Source organism: Acomys minous (genome assembly GCF_964271855.1).
Source record: "Acomys minous genome assembly, chromosome: 19".
Taxonomy (NCBI): Eukaryota; Metazoa; Chordata; class Mammalia; order Rodentia; family Muridae; genus Acomys; species Acomys minous.
This window is the reverse complement of record NC_140499.1, coordinates 40,492,787-40,519,487: the sequence shown is the minus strand read 5'-3', so window position 1 is coordinate 40,519,487 and position 26,701 is coordinate 40,492,787. Positions and strand designations below refer to the sequence as shown.

At 42.9% G+C, this 26,701-nt stretch overlaps 1 protein-coding gene and 1 long non-coding RNA gene across 4 annotated transcripts in view; one reads left to right on the top strand and one right to left on the bottom strand.

The window, feature by feature from the left end:
- Window positions 1-26,701, bottom strand: part of KCNAB1 (potassium voltage-gated channel subfamily A regulatory beta subunit 1) — a 364,151-nt gene that overhangs the window by 156,109 nt on the left and 181,341 nt on the right. The window lies entirely within an intron of this gene.
- Window positions 10,465-17,085, top strand: LOC311589917. The gene is made up of 4 exons (XR_014776690.1): window positions 10,465-10,597; window positions 11,542-11,646; window positions 13,195-13,305; window positions 16,454-17,085. It is a non-coding gene; the product is annotated as an uncharacterized lncRNA (long non-coding RNA).

Here is a 26,701-nt window from a genome sequence, read left to right as displayed (position 1 = left end):
TTACAGTTTTGTGTTGGGCCACACTGACAACTATCCCGGGTTGCCTACAGCCTTACAGGCTAAGTATTGGGCAGGCCTGGCTCTTGACATGCCTGTGGTATTTGAGTATACAGGCATGAAAATGTATTAAGGTGTACCCTAGAGATGTGCACTCTTAAAAACAGACAAAATGTACACAAACAATGAGAGACAAAAATAAAACAAAAAACCAAAGAATCATATCAAGAAGCCAACTTTTAGGGGCTAGAGAAATGGCTCAACTGTTCAGAGCACCAGCTGCTCTTCCAGAGGGCCTGGGTTCAAGTCACAGCACCCACAAGGCAGCTTGCCGTGTTTATGACTCCAGTTCTAGGGAATCCAACACCCTCTTGTGGCCTCCAAGGGTACCAGGTGTGCATGTGGCACAAAGGCATCCATGTAGGCAAAACACCCATACACGTACAAAATTAAATAATAATAACAATAACAACTACAATAATAACAGCTACTTATCTTTTGATGCTTTCCAAAAAGTGTGGGAGCCCCACCATTTTTGAAATTCCTTTCCTCATGGGTGACTTGAGGAAGGAAATAAAGCAACCTTGGGCAGCTTACACTGCCTCTTATGCTGGTATGTTAGGACTTCTCATTCTCACTTTAACTTGGCATGCATAAAGGACAGGTGTTTATCACCCCTGGCACCAAATGTGACTTCATTATTCTGAGGTCATGTGACAAACAAATGTCAGAGTGGGAGCTTATTTCTGTGCGGGCCCTGGAGGGGGTCAGGGAGCTTTCCATTTACTGTGTGGAGAGTCCAGGCACACTTTATTTACAAACACAGATAAGACAGCAAAGGGCACAGCTCTCATCACAAAAGAGCAACGGACTGAATTGTGGAGCACCTTGGGGATTTCTGGGTCTGTCCTGGATGCAGCTGCACCTGCATGGTCTGTCCAGATGGCAGGATTCCAGGGGGGCTCTGTGTGCAGGAGGCCCTACCCAGGTTTGGCAGGTGAAAACAGAACGCCTGGCTTAAACTGAATTTCCAACCAATAACCGATACATCTTAAAAACAAACTTGCATTCTACCTGAAACTGAAATTTAGTGGGTATCTTGTTTTTAATCACCGTCTTATCTCTTCCGGGATAACTGCTAATCTGAGCCTTTCATTTTCACATTCACAAATTAGATTTAAGGGCCAAACTCCAAAGATACACACAAACAAAACAGGTGGACAAAACTTGGGGTTTGAGGTAGGAAAAGGGACCTTGCAGGTGGCGAAATTTCACCAGCTAAAATTTTGTGTTTATTCCCCGCCCCCATCCCCCACCGTGTTGTATTTTGGGATAACGGTAAAAACTTCTCTCAGATTTACATTATTAAATGAATTAGTGACAGGATTCTTCTATGTCTCTGGCATATTTATTCATAATTTGTGAGCCAGGATAAGGGAAGTGGTGTGTGATGGCTCATGTTGGTTGTCAATGTGCCTATGTCTAAAATCAACTAAAACCCAAGCAGCTTGGTGCTCCTGTGAGGAGACTTCTTGAATGCATCCTTTGAGCTAAGATTCTCCCTAAACCTGGATCATTTAAGGTTGGAAGACCCAACCCTAAATCTGGGTCACATGTAAAAAGGAAGCCTTTGCTTTTTTTTCTTGTTCTTGTTCACTCTTGCTGGCAAGTTCATCTACCCTGATGCTGAGGCATTCTTTCACTGGAGTTAGAAACTTCTTTGGGATTCTAGCACTGACAGAAAACTGGCAGCTGTCTAGGACTTCCCTGGGACTCCAGCACCAGACTGGGACTGATGAGTCATCCAGTGTCCAGGACTGAACGGCTACTGGATCCTTGGCTTTTCTGTCAGGACAATGTCAGTGTTGAACTACTCAGACCACAGCCTATAAGCTACCCTAATAAATTGTGTGTGTGTGTGTGTGTGTGTGTGTGTGTGTGTGTGTGTGTGTGTGTGTGTGTTGGGGATGGAGGCGTGTTGAGTGCCAGGAAAACTGCATTTTTATTCTCCAGATAACTTCTTTTATAAATAAAGGATCTGTTTTAAAGTTGTCAGATGACTCTGACATGCCTCTACAGGGGAAAGGAATTGTTAAATATGTGCGAAAGGTTTATATGAACTACAAAAGTACCTGCAATCTTCCCACTTAAATTCAAGAGTCTAATCAGCCCACACAGGTATTGGAAAAGCCACTGATAAAACGACTTTCTCTTCCTTTCCAAGGTTTCCAGAAAGACTCCTGGGACCAGGTTCTTTTTATCTGTCAACACTCTGCTTGTTCTGGGAGCCAAATAATATTGTTCCTGGGAGCTGGGTGGTTTAAATCTAAGCGCAGCAACACTTTCACATAAGACCCATACAACTTCTAAACGACATGGGAAGCCACAGTGAATAAAGCACTTTCCCTGTTTGATTGTTATTACAATGTAATTAAGATGCAGAGGTGCAGGATACACTTCCTGATGGACACAGCTGGGGATGTAGCAGTCTGTGGCACAGGCTGGGGTGCTGCTCCTGCCAGCTAATGGGATGGGAGCTGCGGAGGCACTGGCCTTCTGTCACAGATGACCTTGGAGGACACTGTGGCTCCTGAGGGTTGGGAGCCCTAGGGCTTGCTTGCTTTGGGGGAGGTGGGGTTTTATGTCCAACTGTATCAAACCCTGTAGCCTTAGGTGATCTGAAACACACGCTCTCATTTCTGGGTGCTGGGGGCATAGTGGTGAGCCAGGTATCCAGTGCTCCTTGCATTACCAAGTGATCACGCTTGTTCAGAGAAACAGACAACAAATCAGGACTAAGCACACAACTTCTATTTCCTCTCTCCATTAAAAAAAAGTTTCTGAGTAACTGTCTAAATAAAGTTCATCCTCTTTTCGTGTTTCCATTTGTTTTAAGTACTATGGGACAGAGATGGGGGTGGGAAAGATGAAAGAAGAAACAAATACTCGAGCAGAGAAATACTTATTTTCAGTATTTAAAGTTCATGAAAATGGCACATTATGTGCAGGTTTGTATATATTGTGTAAAACTTTATGTACGTTTTACCAGTTTTTTTGAGGTCCAAGAACTTCCATTTTCGTTCTTTCATTTTTTTGACTGTAGGCCAAATAAAGAGCTAAATATTTAGTGTGCAACGGTGAGAAAGAGCTAAGGGTCGAGCATTTTCCCCACAGCCTTTCCCTGTGTGAACAGCGAGCCGCTTACAGGGAGTGGCAAGGCTGGAGATCATTGTGGGTATGTTGAACTCTGTCTCTTCTTTTTTTATAATTAAAAAGTAAACATCATGTCTGCCTCTCCTTAGGCCTCCTCCTGGTCAAAAGAATGGCCTTGGACAAAGACATGGTGTTCCAATCTCCAAAAATCAGAACATTACTCACACGAGGGCCCCAAAAGTTTGAAATGAGTACATGGAATTTCTGATCTTCTAAGACTACAGGGTTTGAAACAGTTGGTCATAAAGCTCCCACCTCCCAGTGTCTGGCCCAGGGAATCCTTCTTGGGCTGGCAATAACCTAACCAAGATTCTATCACCCTAGGAAAGCTGATTTATCCGAAGACCTTTTAATGAGATAGGAGGAATAATTATCCCTTATTGGGATAATATAGTACCCATCCCAGAGGCTGCTCCTTGTGGAAATATCTTACAGACCTGCCCTTAATGGCAACAGTGTTAAGCCTGTCTTATTTTCTGAATTAGAACTCAGAAAAATATAACTTTTCCATATTTTTTAACACCTCTATATTTTCTTTTAATTATTGGCCAAACATCTAAGCAAGCTTTCCTGACACTTTGGGCTTTCTCCTTTTTTCCTGAAGCCTTCTTCCTTTTCTTCCATGCAATGCTTGTGGATTTCTATGGCCTAGCAAGCCTGTTTCTTTGCTACCTACCTGAGAGAGGCAGGGCTATCTGTCTTTCCTTCACTCCCATCCTCTCAGGAGCAGCCAAGATTTCCAGCTTGCATTCCTTGTTGCTTTTCCTTCAAAGGCTAATATTTTGGAGCTTTCTTCTGAGTCCATTTTACAATTCTTTTATTACCATGACTAAGAACCCCAAAAGGGAGCTCCAATGTCCCCAGTAACGAGCCCACCCATCCATGCTGTGTTTACCTTTTAGATTTTCATGCCCTGTACAAAGAATTTTCATTTCTGCAATTGTTCAAATCTGTTTGCTGTGGTTACTCCAATCGTTATACATTTAGATTGTGTGAGGTTATAAGCTCCTGGAATTTGGGACCTTACCTGTTTAAATTTATTTTATAAAGACCAAAACCAGAGCCAAATATTTTGTAAGATAATGAGCCATAGTGAGCAGAAATTCAAAATGAAAGAACCCAGGCACATTCTGCTATAAGGATTTGATTTGTCCTTGTCCAGAGCTCTCCTCAAATTATTGTAGACTGAAAAATGCAATAAAATGGCCCAACATGAATTCAGACTAAAAGGTAAATTAAAAGAAAATATCTGAATATGTAAAGCATGTAATCATCATGAATAGAAGTATAAAAAAAATAGAAGAGATAAGAATAAACACAGGATGGGGGGTGCAATACCATGAAGATTGGGGATATAACTGCCCCAATCATGTTAACATTCTCTGGAGCTGAAGGAAGTTCAAGGGCAGCTAGCGTTTTCTTTAGGTCAGAAGGAGATGATCCTTTTGCACTAGCATGTTACCACCTTTCCTTCAAGCATAGAGGAGAAGCTAGTATGACCAACACTACGTAATGGGCCTCGTACACATTAACCATCCCAGCTACCTCGTGAGGTCAGTACTATGATCATATTTGTCCGTTTACCATTAATAGCAGCCATCTGAGGCTGAGTAGTATATGAAGAAAAGCTCCCAGTTGGGGAGGCTGAACGTTCAAGGTCAGGCGGCTACGTTGGCTCAGCCTCTGGTGAAGACCTCTTTAGTTGCATTACATCCCAGTGGAGGGCATCATGGCAGAAGAGGCTATGTGAGAAGGAACGAGCATTTGGCAAGAAGCTGAAGAGTGATTCAGGGCTTAGGCTTGCTCTTTTTATAACAAGCCACTCTGCTGAGAGCTCACCGGGTAGGTCCCGTAAGAACCACTGTAACCATATCCTCTTCTAGGGACAATGCCCCAGCGACCCAACCATGTCAACCAGGCCATGCCTCTTAAGATCTCCCTACCTCCATACCACCATAGTGAGGACCAAACCTTTAGTATATGAACACCCAGAGAACAAATCACATCCAAACCGTAACAATTACTCCCCAACATTTTATGTAGGTAGTGGAGCCAGAACTCAAATCTGTTAACTCACGGCCTTCCTCTTCACTTCCTCATCACATGGCAGAACTCTGGAACAATGGTCACTCAGGAAGAGCCTCAACCACCCAGCTCAGGACTGTCCTCGGGTACCTACGTGTTGTTTCATTTCTGGGGAGAACAATCCATGCCTCATCAAGGATGTGCTGTGCTTGATATGCAGTTTTGATGCCACCATTTCTTTCCAGACACCCATTTGCTCCCACCATGCCATGCCCTTTGACAGCTCTTCCCTGGCAGCCAGTGTGAAGGTATTTTAGGTGAAAAAAATTCCCAGTTGATTTTGTTCGGATGATGTTGTATAGTAATTTCTTCTGAATTAAAATACTTCTTCCCAGGAGGGAAGAAGAGGTTAATGAGGCTCAGAAAAATAAACAAAATGTCACTTATCTGGGAAAGCAGAAAGTTAAAAGATTCTTTTTTTAAAAAATATTTTATTAATTTGTTCATATTACATCTCAATTGTTATCCCATCCCTTGTATCCTTCCATTCCTCCTTCCCTCCTGCTTTTCCCCTACTTCTCTATGACTGTGACTGAGGGGGACCTCCTCCCCCTGTATATGCTCATAGGGTATCAAGTCTCTTCTTGGTAGCCTGCTATCCTTCCTCTGAGTACCACCAGGCCTCCCCTTCCAGAGGTCGTGGTCAAATATGGGGCACCAGAGTTCATGTGAAAGTCAGTTCCCATTCTCACTCAACTGTGGAGAATGTCCTGTCCATTGGCTAGACCTGGGTAAGGGTTCGAAGTTTACTGCATGTACTGTTCTTGGCTGGTGCCATAGTTTGAGCAGAACCCCTGGGCCCAGATCTGCCCATCATAATGCTCTTCTTGTAGGTTTCTAGGACCCTCTGGATCCTTCTATTTCCTCCTTTTCCCTGTGGACAAATGGATTGAACTAGAAATGATCATAATGAGTGAGTTCATCCAGAAGCAGAAAGAGTTAAATGGTATATACTCACTTATTTCTTGACACTAGCCCAAGGGGCATGTCCTATGAAAGTCTTCACTTACCAGGAAAGTGGGACAGAGAGGAGGACATCCTATTGGGACTTTAGGTTAAAAGATTTGTGAAGGCCCCTCCCAGCTCTGTAGAAGGGGTAAAGGACTGCTGGGAGAGACTCAATGGAGCTGAGAGAGGAGAGAGATCCTCAGACCTGCTCAGCTGCTCGTAAGCTGTGCAGACAGCTCCTGGGCTGCGCTTCCATGAACTGTCTCCCACATTGAGGTGGGCCTTTTGGGGACCCAGCTGTTTTTGAGTTGTCTTTGCTCCTGTAAGTAATCCCTTGACAAAAACTCATTGGTTCACTAAACAGAACTTTGGTACAGTTGTTATTTTGTTCTGCTGTGAATTCTGTTTCCCGAGAATTCTGTTTCTAGGGTGAGATGAGTGTGTGTGTACCTGCATGTGCGTGTGTGTGCATGGGTGCCAGCGTGTGTGTTGCATCTCCCCAGAAGCAGTTTCTCACGTAACAGATGACTGCTACAGCTTTAAACCAAAAGGCATCCCCGTTTCTGAGCAGAGGGACCATTCTGAATTTCTTTCTAATATGTACTGTTAGAGCTGATCATCATTTGAGAGTTGTCAAAGAATTTGGTCTCATGCTTAGCTGAGGCCCGAGGGGAGAATTTATAACATGAGAGAAAAATGGCTCCATCTTAGCTAGAATTAGGCAGTTTACTCTGGTGTTCAAATCACCTCATATATTGTACCTTGGTTGCTGGGAGAGGGCAAGTTTGTACACTCCCAAACTACATGTTTAGAATTCTTCTCTTCTCTTTTCTTCTCCCCGACCCCCTCTCATATTTTTGCTTTCTGAGACAGTCTCTCCACATACTTCTCGCTGTTCTGGAACCGACCATGTAGACAAAGCTGGATTCGAATTCACAGAGCTCTGCCTGCCTCTACCTCCCAGGTGCCGGGATTACAGGTGTGCGCCACCACACCTGGATATACTTAGAATCTTAATCTTACAATTCAGTTGTAACAGAACAAAGTACCTTGCACTGGTAAGTCTGTTTAATCTTTGCCATGCCGCCCTGGCAGGCTGTTTTTCTTTTTGTTTGTTTTTGTTTTGTTTTGACTTATGAGAATTGAGTAGCTAGAGACCAGCAGACTTTGAGAGAAAGTTGAGTGACGCACAGAATAGAAGGAAGATTAGTTAATCACCAAGCACTAACTTACTACAGTAGATATAGGAGTTTTCGCCTGTCTTAGTGGTAGAAATAGGAGCAGTGGAGTCTAGACTCACAGAGTTGCCTCTCAGCAGTCTAGTCATCTGTTTGGAGAAGAAGGGCATGTGTTGAGGTTTCTACATCCCATGTACTGCTCTGTAAGCACTCCCAGCTGTAATAAATGGCTGCCGAAGTACAGAATTTTCTAATGTCTTAACACTTTTTTCTATGTTAGGCAATATGCTCGATCAGATCTAATTGGGTTATTTATAGAGTGTGACAAAGATACTAGATGAAAGTGTAATTAATAGCATAATTAGCTTTGGCTGGACATGCATTAAGAGTGGCCTAAACAAAAGAATGAATACATATTCTAAATACCAAAACCTTCGAAATTAAACCCGATAGAGCATAATCCCTTGTATTAAATAAAATAAAAATAAGTAAAATACTATGGTATTTTAACAAGTTACTTTATCACATAAATTTCCCCAATACACAATTGTGTTATTAATTGTAAGTGTGATCTTGGGCTGTTTAATTTTTTGAGACAATGTAATGGTTTATCTGGCTTTAATATAATTCAGCTTGGAAACTATTCATTATCAACGTGGTGCCAAGGACAGGAGCTCACTGTCACTACCCTCAAGATGGCAGCACAGGGGAGACACCTGCACTCTCTTCCTACAGGAGCAGGAAGTTTCTTCTACGGACAGTGTCTGAGGACTTCGGTGGCTTCATCAGGACTAGTGGCTGCTTTTCCTTTAATTGTTGTTTAGTAGCTAAAACATCAATACACTGTTCAAATTTGTCTATGAGAATGAAATTCTAAATAGTGTTTTTTTCCCCAGGGGCCTACAGATACATAATTGAATGCAATGGTATGAAGGGTAATTCTTTCCTGTCTTTCACATAGTAACATACTAAGCAACAGAAACAACAGAACTTATCTCTGGTTATTAGCTTTGTGTCCTGCATGAGACAAAACCCTTTGAAGTATCACCTCCTGTCACAGTTGCATGCATTAATACTACTAATGACACTGGTAATGTCCTTGGCATCACCTTGAGTGGTGGCTAGGAGTTTTGCTTAGGACATATAAAATGTGAGATCCAAGAGATGACAAATGAGTAATGGGGACACAAATCTAGTGACTCTGAGGATACACTAGATACAAAGGCATGAATGTTTACTTACAAAGTAAAATTATTTTATGAATAACATAATGACCCACTGATTTTATTGGACATTTCCTCATGTGGTAAAATAAAGTTGTATGTTTTGAAAATTGTATATGAACCAAACACTTAAAGTTAAGATAGTTATCTTTTAAACCTCTCACACACACCTTGGCATAGTTACCCTGGTGGTTCCTTACAGATATGGAGGGAGAGACTTCAGTGGGTAAAATGCCACCATTCCATGGAGATCAGACAAAAGTTCAGATTTTGTAGGGCTCCTCCCGCCAGCCCATCATAGCCTCTAATATAACAGTCCGAGTTCCAGTTCCCTGGAACCACAGCAAATCTATAGGCGGCTTATTGTAGCTAAATATCTGTGAAGTGTCTCGGGATGCTCTCCCCAAACAGACGCTGCACTGACAGTCCGCACTGCATAGCCTGATGTGCAGTTCCTATCTAATCTGATCATTTACAGATGAATCCATAGTGTTCTCGCAACACACTGACCATTTCCTCAAAGTTACATAAGCACACCATCCCCGTGCTCCTGGTGTCCTTGCTCCTTTCTCCAGCCCCTGAACCATGACTTAAATCACCAGTTCTGTCCTGTTCTGTCTTCTTCTGTTCTGGGGGCACGATCTCAGATGTCAAATAGGAAGAAAATCATTGCTTATTCACAGAGCTGCACCTTAAAACATCCTCTTGATAAACGATGGCCGTGGGTTATAGGAGAGGCTGGACAAAGCCTGAGATTGCTACAGTTCCCTTAGAGGAGACGAGAAACCGGCAAATATTAAGGGGAAAAGGCATGAACTCCCTAGAAAGGGAGAGGAACAGCCACTGACAACATTTATGTTTTCCTTTGGCAATGCGGAGGGCTGTATACATTTTTAATGCATGTGAACAAACTGGCCCAAACAATATGATTCAGAAAGGAGGGAGGCATGAATGTAATACTTGCTTTTCTCCACGGTGGAAATGGGAGGTTGTTTGCTTATCTAAAAATAATTTTTACCAAACCATACAAAGCATCTCCTATTTTGTGCGCTGTGGGAGGGGCTGTGTTAAACAGTACCCATTTTGCTTACAGCGTCTCCATGTTTTTGTTTTTTATTAATAGGTTTTATAAAGATCTAAAGCAATCAGAGCAAGCATTCCCACTTTTATCCATCAGCCTCCCTGGCAGGCATTTCAAATACCAACTCATTTAATACTTTATGAAACTGTTTTCTCATCTACGGGGACCCGAGATGTGTTTCCTCACATGAGTCTGGCCCAGTGCCAGCTCAGCCTCACCTTTCAAACTAGAGGGGAGGAAAAAAAAAAAAAAAGAACAAACAAAATAAAATGCTACCCAAACCAAACCCGAAGCAACAGCAACACTAGCAAGAACTATGCCTAATGAGTGAAACCCCATTGGCTAACTGTCTGCAGGCAGGTGTGCTGCTACTTTGCTTGGGAAACCCCTAGCATTTCCTGGGACTTTCCCTTTCCTAGGAGTCTCCCACTGACATTAGAGATCAAAGTTCTACAGGCCTGTGACTACGCAAGCCTCTACCTTCTTGCTGCCCATGCTCCGGGTCCCACTTTTGCTTTTCTGTTGTCCTTTCTTTCTGACTTTCAGGCTTCTTCCTTCCCAGGCCTGCAGCTAGTATCACCCTGGGTAACAGTTGGTTGATGGAGGTACATAAATAAATGGTAACCAAACTTACGCCACCATGACTTCAGCTTTGTTGGTGGTGGTTTAAAAGGAGAGATGATGTACCAAGGGCCCAAAGTTCTAATCCTTTGTGATGAATTCATTTCTAGGGAGGTGACTCAAATGGTGCTGTCCAATGAGCTAGCTGTTAGCTCTTGTGCTTGGTATTCACATGGGGTACCAAGTAGCCAGCACATCTGAGGCATAGATCTACAATACTGTTGAATTTTGGTTAATTTAAGTTAAAAAAGGTTAGGCAAGCCTGGAAACATGAAGAGCTGTTTCAACCCTTCATGAACTCTCATTAAGTATAACATACTCTAACTTAGTAGAGTTTGGAGATTTATACAGAAAACTAATATCTGAGATAAAATATCTCAGCAATTTTAATGCTTTACATTGATATCATCTGGGAATTCTGTGGGATAGGATGACATATTAAAATGATATACATATGGTTCTTTGAATAAGAATAACCCGTATAGGGTCATATTTGAATATGTGGTCCCTAGTTGGCAGAACCATTTTGGGAAGGATTAGGAGGTGTGGCCTTGCTGAAGAAGGTGTGTCCCTAGGGGTGGACTTTGAGGTTTTAAAAGACTCACATGAACCCTCTCTCTGCCTCCAACTTTCAGATAAGATGTGAGCTCTTAGCTACTGCTCCAGTACTCGCCTGGGCCCATGTTCCCACCATGATGGTCATGGACTCATTCTCTGAAACTGTAAACAAACCCCCAATTCAACACTTTATCTTACAAGTTGCCTTGGTCATGTTGTCTTTTCACAGCAACCACAAAGTAATGAAGACAATTATTAAACTTAGTTTTGCCTGTTGCTTTTGTTTTTTTTTTTCCAAATACAGCTATTGGTAAGTTTTAGAATACATAAGCAGCTTCAGTGTATGCAATTGGATAGCACTTCTTTTATGCTTCTTATGATTTATTATAAACTCTCATTAAAATTGAGACAATATTCCAAATATCAAGTAGGCTTCGTTGAATTTTAACACATGCATTTTCATAAGGAAAAATAGTAAACCTGTTATAATTTATGCAACTTAAGAGTCACTAAGTTTCTTAAATATTACATTGTTAAACAAAGAGGAGGAAATGCAATTCTTGAGTGTCTCATGAGAAAAAGTATTTCCGAGTTGAAAAATTATACCTGTGTCTCTGCCCATATTTCTACTTCAAAGGTCTTAGCTAAAGGCAGCTTGAATCCATCCTTCAACCTGCAAAGGCATCGACAATGGGCAAGTCAACCTTAGTACTGAGATGCAGCAAACATCTATCTGAACTTGGTAAGTGAGCCCACGGTTTCAGAATGAGGCTTTCTGTGGGTGGCTGGGGGGTGTGTGGTGTGACATTCGCATGCGTATATTCATATTTCATTATGATCCTGGACGTAGACTGTTTGTTTCTCCCATTTCACCACACCAAATAAAACACCCACAACATCACAGCGCACCAGAGGCACCCTGCCAATTGAGTGGGGTGTTCCAGGAACTCCCTAGTGCTGTCAGTTGGAAAGACAGAGCCAACAAGATAGAGGAATCCCTTGGGGTCCACCCTGACCCTCGAGCTCCTCTCCTGTATGCTGGTCCTGGCTCTGTAGCATTGCATCACTCTCGGAGGACAGAGACACACATTGCTTTTCCATCTGTATTCTGCTAAAGTGGTAAAAGACACTTATCTATAGACTAGCAGTACCAGGACTGCAAACTTCTGTAGAAACCCAAAGTGTGCTTTGTGGGGTGGTAATAAAATCTCTAGTTAGTTGTAGGTTCCATTTGTACTGCATTCTGTTATGTTACTTGCTCAAGTAACTTGCTCAAGGGAGATTTAAGCATTTCTAAAATTGAAAACTAAGAGCTTCTTGGGGTTACAAGAGACTTAGTGTGAGAAAATCAGAAAGAGTGGGTTTAATCCATTCCTGATTGGCATGTCATGCATCCCCTCTGTGTGACTCTAATGATCCCCGACATTGTCACAACCAAAAGAATACTATTAACTAACCTTTAAATGCGTTCTTGAAGCTTATAGCTTATAGTTCATTTCCAGAATAAAAACAGAATTCATTTTTTTTTAAATCACTGACTTGCCTGATGTGTTTCTGTTGGAAACTGGCTGTGCAGATTGAAAAGGTTTCCACTCACTTTTTCCTAAGTGATATTCTCAGATTCCCATACCTTGCTATGTGAGCACTGATTGGAGCCTTGGTTTCTCTTGTATGACATTCTAAGTGTGTGAGAGTATATACTGATGTGGAGGGAAAAGACAAAATGTAGAGTCTGAGGCTTAAAAAGCAAGTGCCTCAAATAGGTTTGAATGTGAATATTGGAAAACATGGACATTGTATTGAATACCAAGTGCAGTTTTGATTAAAGAAACTACTTACATTGACATTGGCCATAAAAATAATCCTCTCTTGAGGTTTAAAATGCGTTGATTTTGTTTTACGTTTGTACCAACATTTGTTCAGTGTTTCAATTAACAATGACTTTCTAGACAGGCCAACATGCAGGGTAATTGTTTCACAAGGGAGCGTGTGGAAGAGGGAATGTGAAGAGGAAGCTGGCCAGGCAGTCTGGATGCTTCTACCTCCTGCTCTGTGCCTGTCTCCTCAGGGCCTATAGTGGCTGCTGTGCTAATGATACAAGATAGAGGAAGAATCTTAAGTTGTGGTTTCCATTTCCACATTGGTAAATAAATTATGTAAATTAGAATAATGGATTCTTTGGTAAACTGTCTATGTTCTTTATAAAATATTTAGATATCTCTAATCTTTTAAAAAATGTTGGTACTCGTGGTAGTACACTCTTAAAAATCTCAAACAAATTGCTTTTCAGAATCCATCTGTATGATACATTATTAATCTTCAGCCTGATACGTGAGTTTCTACAAATCAAGCCTGACAGACTGAATATCCATCCATGCCATTTCAAACACATGGTCCCAAGGTAGCCAGCTGGGCATCTCTCATTTGGCGCTGTGACTGAATATTAATGAGGCATAGATAATTACTAAATGGATATCTCCCATTTAGATGTTGTATACACCTTCTAATATGCTTAAGGTCACAAGTTTTATGGGTTGGAAAATTGAATGCAAATCATATGCAGTCTGGTTAGGAACATCACATATTTTATTGTAGTGCTTTTGTTTTTCTAGAGCCAAGGAGGCATAATTTTCGTTACTCATCTAATTTTTGGGGGGGGGGGTGGTGGGAATATTCTTGGTTTCATGGAATTGATGATATTTCAGTTTTCTAGAGAGACAAACAAATAAGAAACCCAGGAACAATGAAACTTTTCATTCTCTCTCTGGTCTTCCTTCTGATCCTCCTGTGGTTTATCACCCTCCTCACTATACCTTAAGAAGTGATGGCTGATGTTTTTAGCTTGCTGGATTTGGTGATATGAGTTATAAATGCCTTTAGAGGCATCAGTGACTCCACGATAGGAAACTTCTAATATGTCCCTTAGGTCCCCGCCTCCCAGAATCCTCCCTCTGAACATGGCCTGTACTCAGTGACTTGCTGATAGAGTTAAGCAGACATGTGTCACATGAGCTTGTGTCACAGAAGACTGCCTTCCTTCTTGCTGACCCCCCTCCCCCAACTGCCTTTTCACTCTAATAGGAGTGAGCCTCCATGTTGTACATGTCTCCAGACAGGCTCGCACAGCAGGGACTGAGGGAGAACTCTGGCCAAGAGGCAGAGAGGAGCTAAGTTATGTCAACATTCTAGTCAGTTTGGAAATGGGTCTTCCTGGCTAAGGCTTGAGAGGCCAACAGCTTGGGTCAGTATCTTGACTGCAGCTTTATGACAATACCTGAGCTAAGTCCCACTTGGACTCCTAGGTCCAAATTGGATGGTTCCACAACAATACAGCTTAATCCCCTGGACATGGAGTGACTAGTCACACAGCAGTGCACAGTCAGTACTACACCCAACATGGGTAATAATGCACTCACTTTTCTGTAAGCCTCACGAAGCCAAAATCTGGTTCTAGTTCCTCCTTCCATGTCTGCTTCCCAGCATGCTGCTTGGCAAACACAGAGGCTCAAAAGGGTTTTGAGAAGGAAAGAAGGAAGGAAAATGATACAAGAAAAGAGGGAGAGGGAAAAGTTAGCATAGTAAAGGAGTGGAGACTTGAGTTGCAGTTTACCCAAGAGAACTGAGAATTAAGTCAACTGCCCTAGACTTATAGTCATTCAAATGACTTTACTTCCTGTCTTAGTTGGGGTATCTATTGCTGTGATAAAACATGATGAACAAAGGCACCATGGGGAAGGGTTTATTTCTTCTTACAACTCTTAGATCACGCTCTATTCCTGAGCAAATTCAGAGCAGGAACTCAAGGTAGGAAGTGATAGCAAAGCCTTGGAGGAAGCTTGCTTATTGTTTTGCTCTTCATTCCTTGCTCAGTTTGCTTTCTTATACATCTCAGGCGAGGTGACACCCACAGTGGGCTGACCCTTCCTATATCAATCATTAATCAAGAAATTACCCAACAAATGTACCAGCAGCACTGTCTTATGAAGGCTTTTTTCTCAGTTGAGATTCCTCTCAAACAACTCTGGCTTGAATCAAGCTGACATGAAGCTAACCAACACGCTTTCACTTCTGACATAACGAATGGCTTAACACAAGCATAGCAGAGCTATCCTCCTGGATATGTGCTAGAACTTTCACAGAGCTTGTTGAATGCTGGAGTGTAGAATGCCCATTCCCTTAGGTGGCTGGGCCCGGCTGGCCATGTATGCAAAGGGAGGCTCAGCTCTGTGATCAGCTCTAGGCAGCCTATCCATGGGCTTGATGATGGAGCCAGCTTCCCACTGCAGAGGATGCCTGAGGCAGAAGCAAGTCAGTGGGCCTTTGTGAGGATCAGCTCCCAAGAGAGGCTGTACCCTCTGTCCAGAGCTTTCCTCCAGATGCTGGAGACTGTTTCTGTGTCTGCCTGGGCAGCCAGGAACATTAGGAGACCACGGACCAGATGCATAGATGCTCACTTTCAGACTTGGAGGGAAACAGCTTTGGGTGGAAATAATAACTTCTGAAGAATTGGTGGTCTGATGCAAGGAGGACTCTGTCTGTAGTTGTCAGACAGGAAAAGGAGAGATCTGAGGGAAGGGGGAGAGCTTGACACTGATGTGAGTCCAAGAGGAGCCACAAGGAGGGCTAATTGCCCAATGCTCTCAGAGCTCTGTATGGGAAGGGGAGGCCAACACCAACAGCATGGCCCAGGCAGCAGTATCACCTCCATCTCTTACTATAGCCTCTGTTTCCTACCCCTCACCATGGATGTGAGACTGATAGAGCCTCCTGGTGTTCTGCAGGACCTTACTGTGGCAGAGACCACAAGTAGGCATCCAGCTATAAGAGGGTAGGTAGAACCTAAGGGCACACCATTGGTGGGCCAGAGTGTCACAAGATTAGCACTGATGGAGACTCAAGGCTGAAGGGGAACACAGCCCAAACATGCACCTGCAGCATGGGAATTCTCCAGCAAGAGTTGTTCCCAGAGGAAGGGCAGGGGGAGCCGCTGAACCCCCGAGCTGAAGTTTCACAGGCCCATGGACGATAGGTAATAAATGAGTTTCGACACAGAGGCATGAAGAACATCACAGGTCTCACTCAGCTCAGCTGCTGCAGTGAGATGCTTAGCTACCTCAGGGCCTCTCATTCATCAGGAGGGCAATTACGGGAAGTGTGGGAAGAGGAGAGCTTCTCCAATAAGCAAAAACCCCAGGCCCTCTACCTCCAAAGGGCTAGGGCCATTGTATTTGTGACTCAAAAGTTTGCTCTACCAGCTAGGCCCCAAATGAGGCTTTAAAAGTGAAGGGGAAACCAGGGGGCGATGAGCAATTGCACAGTGAGAAAGCGTTAAGTTGGAGCTAGACTGGAGCTTTAATTAACATCAGGTGGCTTGCCAAGGACTGTGGCTCAGCCAGGCGTGCAGCAGAGACTGCAAGCCTGTGTCTGTTCACAAGTCTCCGACTCTCTGCCTGTTCCCAGCAAACCTGCATGTGCCCTGACACCGAGCTTCGTTCTGCTGGCACAGCGCTGTCCTGTTGCTTTGTGTGCTTCTTTCTCTTGACTGACAGGACTCGGGTTGTGCCAGGGAAGCAGACAGAAGCAGAAACACCTGTTTGGTCTCCGATGGGATTTCTCGAAGGCAGGTTTCCTATCCCAAACCGGCTTCACCCTCACCATGCTAGCTTTTCCTGGTTGATTTCTTCTGTTCACTCATCAACAGTTCTTTTTGTGACTTTCTATCTCAGTCTCATTCAGTGTTTCCCCCCATCTGATCTCTTATTATAGCCTCTTTCATTTGTTTTTATTAATGTGTTTGTTTTGGTTGGTTTGTACTTATTACAAGGAGGTTCTGTGTGTCCTGTTCCCTTTACCTCCCCAGAGTCTGGAACACTGTCTGACCTTTGTTATGTAATCCTGATAGAGTTATTGAGTTAAAATAAAATAAAATAAAATAAAAAAGAAAAGAAAAGAAAAGAAAACCCTACACACCATCCCTGTGTTCTAATTTCATTGACTTTTCCTGTCAGATCCATACCACACACGTGTAAACAGTCTCCACCAAAGCTCAGGTTAGTTTAAAGTATGTGAAGATAATATGAGTGCTGAGAAAAATCACAAGTATGATAAGATAGAAAATAATGCTTGAAGGAAAAAAAAAATACTACACAGAAATCTCCCAGTTAATTGTCATGGGAACCCGTGAAACAACTTGAGGGATGCGAGCTTCTAGACCCCAAGTGTGGTTTCGACATGGCTGTTCACAGAGGCAGTGCAATGCTGTGATAAATACATCTCTGTATCCTGCATGCTGACTGGTGAAAGAGTTACCTCTGCTATGGAACTGCACAAGCCTGATTCTCCTAAGTCTCTGGCTGGGACCCAGTTTCTCATATCAATCATGTACAATGCAGCAGAGACAAAGAGTTTGGGGGTGAGAGAGAGCTCTGCAAGGGATTCAAGCCTTTCAGCCGGAGTCCCCAACTCACCTGGCTGAACTGATTCCCAGAAGCTGGAATTTCATTTCCTCCAAGTTAAAAGTGACTAGTACTTATCTCTCCGGGGCCCGTAATCTTAGGTACTTGAACACTTGGTCCTGGGCTTTTGGTGCCTTTGGGAGCTTTAGGAGGTGTGGCCTTGTTGGAGGTATACCACTTGTCAGTTTAAAGGGTCTACCATTTCAAGCTATGTCTGCTTCCTCCTGCAAGATGACAGCTCTCTCAGCTTCCTGCCGCTGCTACCTCAGCTTTGTCACCATGGACTTTTATCCTTCTGGACCTGCAAGCCCAAATAAACTCATCTACGAATTTCCTTGGTCATGGTGTTTTATCATAGCTATAGAAAATTAACTAAGGCAGTGTTTTTGACAAATAGATTAATAGGACCAACTAAGTCAATGTACAACGGAAAGAAAATATAATTTAAGTCCTCTTGCTTCCCATCCCCTCCTTCCCTTCCTCCTCCCTGCCTCTCCTTTGCTCTCCTGGCTTCTGTCTTTTTGTCTCTGTGTCTTTCTCTGAAAGAAAGCTGAGTTTTCTTACAAATCAGTTTACTGGCATGTTTTAAGACAGCGGTGCGCTAATGTGGGCAAAAGCAGAACCAAATGAGCAAGATGTCTGAAAAGCAGCTGCTGAAAGTTCACCTGCTCAACTAATGCAGGGCAGTCAGAAAAAAAAAAAAAAAGACATGTGTTTTCATAATATTAATCAGCTCAGCATTTCCCCTGGACTATTTCACATTTGACTACTTAATTTTTGATGATTATCGAAGCTGGCTTTGGTTGATCACCTATTATGAACACAATAATTAACATGCATTATTTAGTCCTCACAGCGGTGCTGAGATTTGTGACAGCTGTTTTCAGAAAAGAAAACCAATGTTCATGGCGGCAGAGTGCTTATGAGCCATGCTCACATCCTGGACTGAAACTAGCCAGCTACGGATCCCCTGGCCTTTTCTACCTTGTGTCACTCTCCTCAGACATTTCCAGCTTCTCTTCATCGGTGTAGAAACAGGATGGTCTTGTTTATTTATGTCATCTTAGACTTAAATATGGCTGTATTTGTCAAGACTGTATGCACACCAGCAGGACACAAATGCAAATGGTGTCATTTCCTCTAAGCTTTTTTTTTCCATGTTAGAAAACTAATGCATGTAGACCTTAAGGTGTCTGCTTGCTTTCTAGTTCCCTGTATGCATTCTCTGTCAGGCTTGTTTGCCAAAGGATATAATTAATTATACGAACAGGGTTTATTAGATCACGATTGACAAGAATGTACTGCTACCATTTCAAATAACATTTAATGATGCTCATTTAACATAAAACCCTCCAATTTGTCCTTCACAAGATAGCTGAACAAATTGGATGCATTTCAGTTCACCAAGCTCTGTAGTGTGAGATGGATTTCCATTGTGCTTGCTGTGTCTTCCTTACCTTCTCTCACATACACTGGATTTTCTCATTTTCTGTCACTAAAATGATGACTGCTAGAAAATATTCAAACATTGTACTTTGCAAATCCACTGGTAAGGAATTCTTGTCTCAAAGTCTTGCTAGATGTCCCCAACCACCAAAGCTCCTGCCTCTCTCCTGGCTCTCTATTTTTCCTCATTTTTAGCCATCAAAAGCGCACTCACTGCTCCATCATAGGGCTGACTTTCCCTTCCTGCTTATAGTAAAATTTGCTCATAAAAATGGGGTAATGCAAGGACCCCCTCACATTTCCACTGCCCTGGTGCCAGGTTCTCAGTGACCCGCTCTCAAGATAATACCCTCTTGTTTAGCAGACAGCAACAAAATGTTAATCACTTAAACAGACATAAGCCCACAAAACTGTGAATTTAGCTTAAATTGAACTCTCACAATCTAAAATAGGTTATAATTGCAGACTTGCATTAATATTTCTTTATTTCTAATTGTACAAGTGACTCACAGAACTAGGATTTTAATAAAAAAAAAAAGTAGCCAGACTTGAATAAAACCTTTAGTGCTGCACCTTGTTCCTGAGATGACAATGCTAACAAACCTTGTCAGGGTAGAGTGAGGTTTTCACTTTCATCAGTTAGGAAAAAGAGAGTTACAAAAGCTTCCTGAATCTGACTTACCGGCTACTGAACACAGCATGCAACTAGAGTACAAATGAACAAAACAGATTTTTCCTTCTTATGTTTATCCTTCTTATTCTTGGAAAAACAAATAAACAAACAAACAACCCCCCACCTCCCACCCCCCAAAAAAACCAAACCCTAAGCAGCACATTGCTTGCTATGGGAGAGTACACCTAAAGTCAACCCAATTCTATTTTTCATGATGAAAATATGAACTCTTGGAAGAAGTACTTTCTTCTTATGTAGCAGTGTGCACCAGTGTGTGTCCACGAGGGACTTGCACTCTCCTGAAGGTGGGACGTGGCATAGTCTTGGAGTCTAGAGCATAAACTTAAACTGTATCTTCCTACGTGGTATGCAACTCCCTCACTATTGTTGTTTAACTTAGTGTGTATTTTTCAGGGTACACCCCCACAGATTCTCCTGTTCAGAATCTCTCAGAATCATCTCAGCCATGCTGAATCAGAGCCTTTGAGATTAACTTTTCAACTGTTTTGAAAGGGTCAATGTCCTCCCCACAGATTCTCTGGTGTGGGAATTTGGTGCTGGAGTCCTTAGAAAAGACCTATTTAAATGCCCCCATCTTCCAGCAGTGGCTGCTGAGCAAGCTATGACACACCTACGGGTGCCCGTATGGCATTGATGATAAGACTGGCAAATGCATCCGAACCAGTGGGTGCAGCGGGTTAGCAGAAGCTTCCAGATGAGGACAGTGCTCTTAGGGAGGGACACATGACAGTGGAAAAGAATCAGCCTGTGGGTTTCTGCTTTGCCAGAGGACAGATTCCCCACTCTTTTCTTAAAAGGACTCGGAAGATCTAGTTTGGTTTTATTTACAAAGAATGGTCTTTCTGTTTGCTGAGCTTGAATGGTAGCTGCATAGAGCTTTTAAATTGACAAACAAAACACCCTGAACACCTGGGGTGGGCATCTCTGCGACCAGGACTGTTCTGTTCAAAGTTAAAAGACTGGAATGGCCGAGGGACTGAATTAAAGATGGGATTTCTTTCAGTTAGTCTAGCAGAGGAGATGCAACAGTTACCAAAGGTGAGATGGGCTGTGGCCTTGCCAATTAGGGAACTAATAATGTAGTAGCCAGGCTAGCACATTGAAAGCTAAACATGAAAAAGAATACAGAAGATAAATGCTGTAAATCAGATCTTTATATTACAGTGAGAAAAGACAGTCAACACATGCTCTACTCTGAAGGAAAAATAGGTTGGGGGGTTATTTAAGTGGGGTGGGGGTAGAAGGAAAGAGCAGAGGAGGGGATTACAGGAAGGATAACTTAGAGCAGGGATGTTTGGAAAGGCCTATGTTAGTCTATTTTTAAAATTATTTTATTATTTTACATGTATGGTTGTTTGCACTATGCCTGTGCACCAAATGTGTGCCTGGTATCCATTGGGACCAGAGAGAGCATTGGATTCCCTGAAACACTTACAGACTGTTGTGAGGCACCATGTGGGTGCTGGGAATAAAACCTGGGTCTTCTGGAGGAGCAGCCAGTATTCTTAACTGCTGAACCATCTCTTCAGCTCCAGTAAAACCTATTTTATCAATCAGCCAATCACACACACACACACACACACACACACACACACACACACACACACACTCACATGCATGCACGCAGGCATGCACGCAAGCACTTTAAATAGTTACCCTACATGGAAGACAATGGACAGAACACTCTCCACAGTAGAGTGGAGAGTGGGATATTACTTTCTCACATACTCTGGCGCCTCACCTTTGACCATGTTCCCTGGAGGGGGAGACCTGGTGGCACTCAGAGGAAGGACAGCAGGTTACCAAGAAGAGACTTGATACCCTATGAACATATACAGGGGGAGGTAATCCCCCTCAGGAACAGTCATAGGGGAGGGGAATAAGGGGAAAATGGGAGGGAGGGAAGAATGGGAGGATACAAGGGATGGGATAACCATTGAGATGTAACAAGAATAAATTAATAAAGGAGAAAAAAATGAAAAAAAAAGAAAGTTCCCAGAGCCCCCACATGATGATACAAACTATTTCCACCTCTCTTGGTGGCCCACCAGAAAGTGATGGTAGGATCCTACCACTAAAGAGACCATGCATGTTGGTCATAGGACTTTGCAAAAATCTAGCTGGTGCTAACCTGACAGTTTCCTTCCTGTTGGCTAGCTTTCATAGTACTGGAAGCTACTATGAGAGCTATTGAGAGAGGAAAGTCATTAACAGTCCCACCTAGCTGTGAACTCTGTAACTTACAATAAGGAATGTCCTGGGAAGACATGCCCATAGGGCACGAATGCCATGGGAATAATCAAATGTTTTCTGATTCATAGTGCTTATTCATAGGAGAAAACTCATCTTGGTACTATAAATCTGACCACGAACCCATGTTATGGAGCTTATAGGAACTAGGGTGAACCTAATACTAGTTTGCTAAATGGATAGAGCTCAAACTTGTAAGCTTTGAACTTTTCAAACCTACTTTATTTGGGGTTCTTTAATACTTATTCGTCCTCTCCTATATAGGAGATGGACACACCCTCACACCACACACCCTCACACCACACACCCCCACACAAGTCTGTTTCACATCCCAGACTTGGGATCAAAACATTAAACAAACTACCTTCTAAATACACATTTCTACATCTCTAAATTAGTGAAGCTCTCAGTCTTCATCAGGGAAGTTTGTACAATGCATAATAGTTAATAACGAGAGTCACAACTGGCCAAAGTGTAGAGAATCAGTGTCTATGTAGTGTTCAGCTGTAAAAGGCACACCTATATCACACTTCTTACTCCAAGCTCAGAGAAAATTATGGAAGAGCAGAGAGAACAATATTAAGAGCTAGAGATTGGGAATGGCTTGGGTGAAACAGTAATTTCTCAACATTTCACAATGAATCAGGGAGGGGAACACAAGCCCCGGATGGGTAGGCCAGTTTGCTAGGGAAACTTCCCTTGAGAAAGAATGCCCTCTCCTCACACTCCAGTTCTCTGAGTCTGAACATCCTAGAATGCTCTGAGGTGCTCAAGGGTTGTCCTCTGCTTCTAGCCATCATATGGAGATTGCTGGTCAAGGAGCAGAGCTGTCTCTAAGGCTTATACTGAGTAGGATAATAGCAACAACCACATGTGAACCAATGAGGAGAAGAACCTCCCCGGACCTCTACCGAGTCAAACACCTACTGAAGTCAAATACTTCGTCAAGAATCTGCCCATGTCTCATGTGTATGTAAGAGTCCAAGAAACATTGGTCTAAGGCAGCGGTTCTCAACCTTCCTTGTGCTACGACCCCTTAATACACTTCTCATATTGTGGTGCCCACCAACCATACAATTATTTTTGCTACTACTTCAAAGCTGTCATTTTGCTACTGTTAATGAATTGCAATGTAAATATCTGTTCTTCAGTGATCTTTGGGAAGCCCCTGTGAAAGGATTGTTCTACCCATAAAGGGATTATGACCCACAGATTGAGAATTTGTTTAGAGCATAAAGAAGATACAGCTCCAAGGCTGCAGCAGCCAGGGATAGAAACCATTAAATTCATTCATGCAGGAAGTTCTAAAGTCACAACCAGGAAGGTAAACTGAATAAGAGGTTGGGACAAAGTACTGACCGGAATCTTTGTGATAATGCAGAGGTCTGTGTTAGAGCAAGCCTTTCTGAATATAATGGCTCCTCTTCAGAATTGTACACTCCTAAGAGGGATGCTCTTTATGTCCCTCAGGATGACGGGCACATCTTAAAGAGAGCTGAACTTGGAAACTGATGCTCTCTGGATCTCTCCTGAAGCCCCTCAGTCATGCCAGCCCATCCCAGTGGTCCCTTGTCTTGGTTGTTCATTAGAAACAGTGGGAACTTTACAATACCTCAAGGCAGTTAAATGTGGATCTCCGGGTGCTTGGCTCTGAGCACAGGTAATTAACAATGTTCCTGGGGTCTGTTACTTAGCCAACCAACTTGAAATTGGGAAACAAATGGGTGCCACAGAGACTCTGGGCAAGAATATACTGTCATGCAGAATGCTTAGAGGTCATCGCCAATGAACGGAAGTTGCAGTGTCATGATACTACAAGGTCAGCAGTACCCATCCAAGATAGAGCCTTGGGGATAGTGGCATATGGCTCAACACTGGCACATAGCCCGGGCTCTCTGAAGGCAGCAGCACTTGCCACTTAGTGGTTGTACTACGTCGATGGCTGCAGCTCTCTCCAGACTACATACCTGCTTACAATCAGACCTGTGGTGCGTCCAAGCTGCAACGGAACAGAGAAACAGGTACTATTGGAAGGGAAAGAAGGTAAAGGAAGGATGCATTTCTCAAACATGCTTCTGCTACAGTTCCAGGTATTCCCGCCTATAGGTGCATTTAATTCTCATAGCTTCTATTTTCCCTCCACAATGAAGGCCGATCAGTTAGAAGTTACTAGCGACAAACACTAATTGGAGGGGGGCCAGGGTTTTAACCTACATCAGTCTATCTCCAAGACTACTCCCTTCAAACTCATCACACTCCCTGGAAGGGCTCAGAACAGGGAGCTAAGTACCAATGGTCAGTAGATGTACAGTGGCTTGACCAGAGGCTATACTGTGGGGAGCAGTGTCCTCTCAGTGTCTCGAAGCAAAGTGACCTCTGGTTCCCTGGGAAAGGAGAAAGAATAGAAGAAGGAAAGTGGAGATAGAAGGAGGGAGAAAGGATAAGAAAGAGAAATAAGATAAGAAAGAGACAAAGTGGGGAAGATAAATGACTGTGATTAAATGACTCAGGTCTCTGACTCCTGTGGAAATGGTCCAGTCCCTCTTGGCAACAGATCTAGGTGTCAGCTGTTTACTCCTCAGAACCCCGCCCTCCTCTCTTTCTGTGCCCCAATCTGTGCCCCAGGATAATGATTTACTTCTGACTTATCTCATTTAAATATAAGGGACCTTTCTTCTTCGAGGAGGTTTTGGTCTTTTAAAGCAGAAATAGGCAATTTAAGTAATCTCCATGTATAGAAACTCCAGGTGTGTTACTTTAAAATTTGTAAGACTGGTAGCAAAGGCAAAATAAGGTTACAATAATAGAAGTGACTTATGACACCGATTTTCACTTGCCTGCCAATTCCAGGGCAGAGCTGTGATGTATCCATCCATCAGCTTTCACAACTGCTTCATTTAATTAGGCCGCCCAGCTTCCCTCCCCTCCTTCTTCCTCCCCTCCTCTTCTCCCCCCTTCCATCAATCATTCCTTCTCTTTTACCTCCTTCCTCCCTCCCTTCTTCCTTTCCTCGCCTCCTTCCCTCCTTCCCCACTTCCTCTCCTCTTGGCACTCCCTCTCTCAAGACAAATCCTTGTCTTAGAGAAGAGTGCTTTTGGAAAGAGGAGGGAGGAATTGTAAACTTCTTAGAACTGAAAATAACATCTCTTAATTGATCAGTATACTTTTCATCATTCTGAATACCAGAATCCAAATTTCCTTAATCCATTCCATTCAGAATTGGCAGAACCCACGAATCATCAGCATTAACATCCAGGTATTTTTCAAGTTTCTGCTCGTAATTAGGGCCTTACAGGGTTAGCTTAAAACAGTTGGGGGTTGGGGAGGGGTGGCAGGGACTGTATAGAAGGCTTAGTGGTTAAGAGCATTGGCTGCTCTTCCTGAAAACCTGGCTTCAATTTCTGGTCTCCACATGGCTGCTCACAACCATTTATAACTCCAGCTCCAGGGCACCACAGGCACCAGGAATATACATCCTAAATAGACAAAACATCCCACACATCCATCCATCAATCAATCAATCAATCAACCAATAAGCAAATAAGTAATTTTGGTTGTCAATGCAGCCAAGATTTTAACAGTGTGGTTAGAAGGCCTGTTACTTTTAAACATGGTCTAGATAAACTGTGTTTCTGATGTTATACTCTCAGGTAGGTAATGCCAGGTCCAACTCATCTCAGTAAAATTGTAGATACACAATGTTGACCAAAGGGTCATCAAACTATTCTTTTCATATCTGCATAATGCACTACACAGATAAGAACAGTGTCACAACACCTTGCTTTGACAGAGAGAACTCTTAATTTTTAAAATGAGGATTTAATTTCTTTCTCATTTAATTATGACTCACTGTCCACTGATGTCCAATAGGCTCACACTATACAGTGACAACAGGTGAAATGCTGACAGTGAACAGGAAAACAGAAGTTCTTCACTGAACCATCTCGGTGGCCAGTTGCCAATGACGTGTTTCCAAACATGGAAACCTTGAAAGGATTATTTCTTGTGGTAATTCATTACCTGGGGGGCCTAGCAAAATGCTCCATATTAAGAGGCTAATCACTTATTCTTAAAATTAATGTTGAGTCTTTCAGTATGTATGAGGCAGTAAGTGACCTACAAACAGCAGGAAAGCCTTCAACTTCGAGGAGGAATTCCCCAGTTGGGGAAGACCAGAGATGTCATAATAAGTGTGAGGAATGATGGCTGTGCCACATGACAGGTCTCCTATGAAGCCACTCTGTGGCTGGAGGCAGAACGGATACAAACCTATGGCAGGTTCTTAGGGATGAAGCTGAGTTTTCCAGGCCATGTAAGACTGCGAAGGAGGCATCCTGGATTGATGGGAGGGCACAAAATAGCTGCAGGGCAGAGAAAACTATATTGGTACTATAGTGTGAATTTGGGGTGTCCCTCGAAGATTTATGTGCTGAGGCCTGGTTGTAGAACCGTTAAGACTTGAGACTAAGCTAAGGGGGTTCAGTCATTCTGGCTGTGGTAGTTTGAATGATAAATGTCCTCCACGATCATTTGAACACTTGGTCCTAGTTGGTGTCACTATTTGGGGGATCTTGATGTGATGCAGCCTTGTTGGAGGAAGTACACAACAGGGACAGGGCAGCTTTGAGAGTGAAAACCTCACCTGTTTAACACTCTGAAGGTGATGGGACCTGGGAGAATGGAGCCAATAAAGGAGGCAGACTAAGTAAGGTCTCATGTAATAGCCAGCTTTATTCAGAGCATCAAACAATTCATACTCTGAGGATTAAAAGGAGTCATGAGTAAAGTGTTTATATTCCTCTATGGAAAACCATATAAACAAATAACAATAGCCAGTTGTAATGGATAATCTGAAGTACACTCACTCCTATCTGCTACACCTGGGAGGGGCATGAAAGCATAATCTAAGAACAATTCCGTGTTTTTAAGGACACTGAGGTCACAGGACTCTT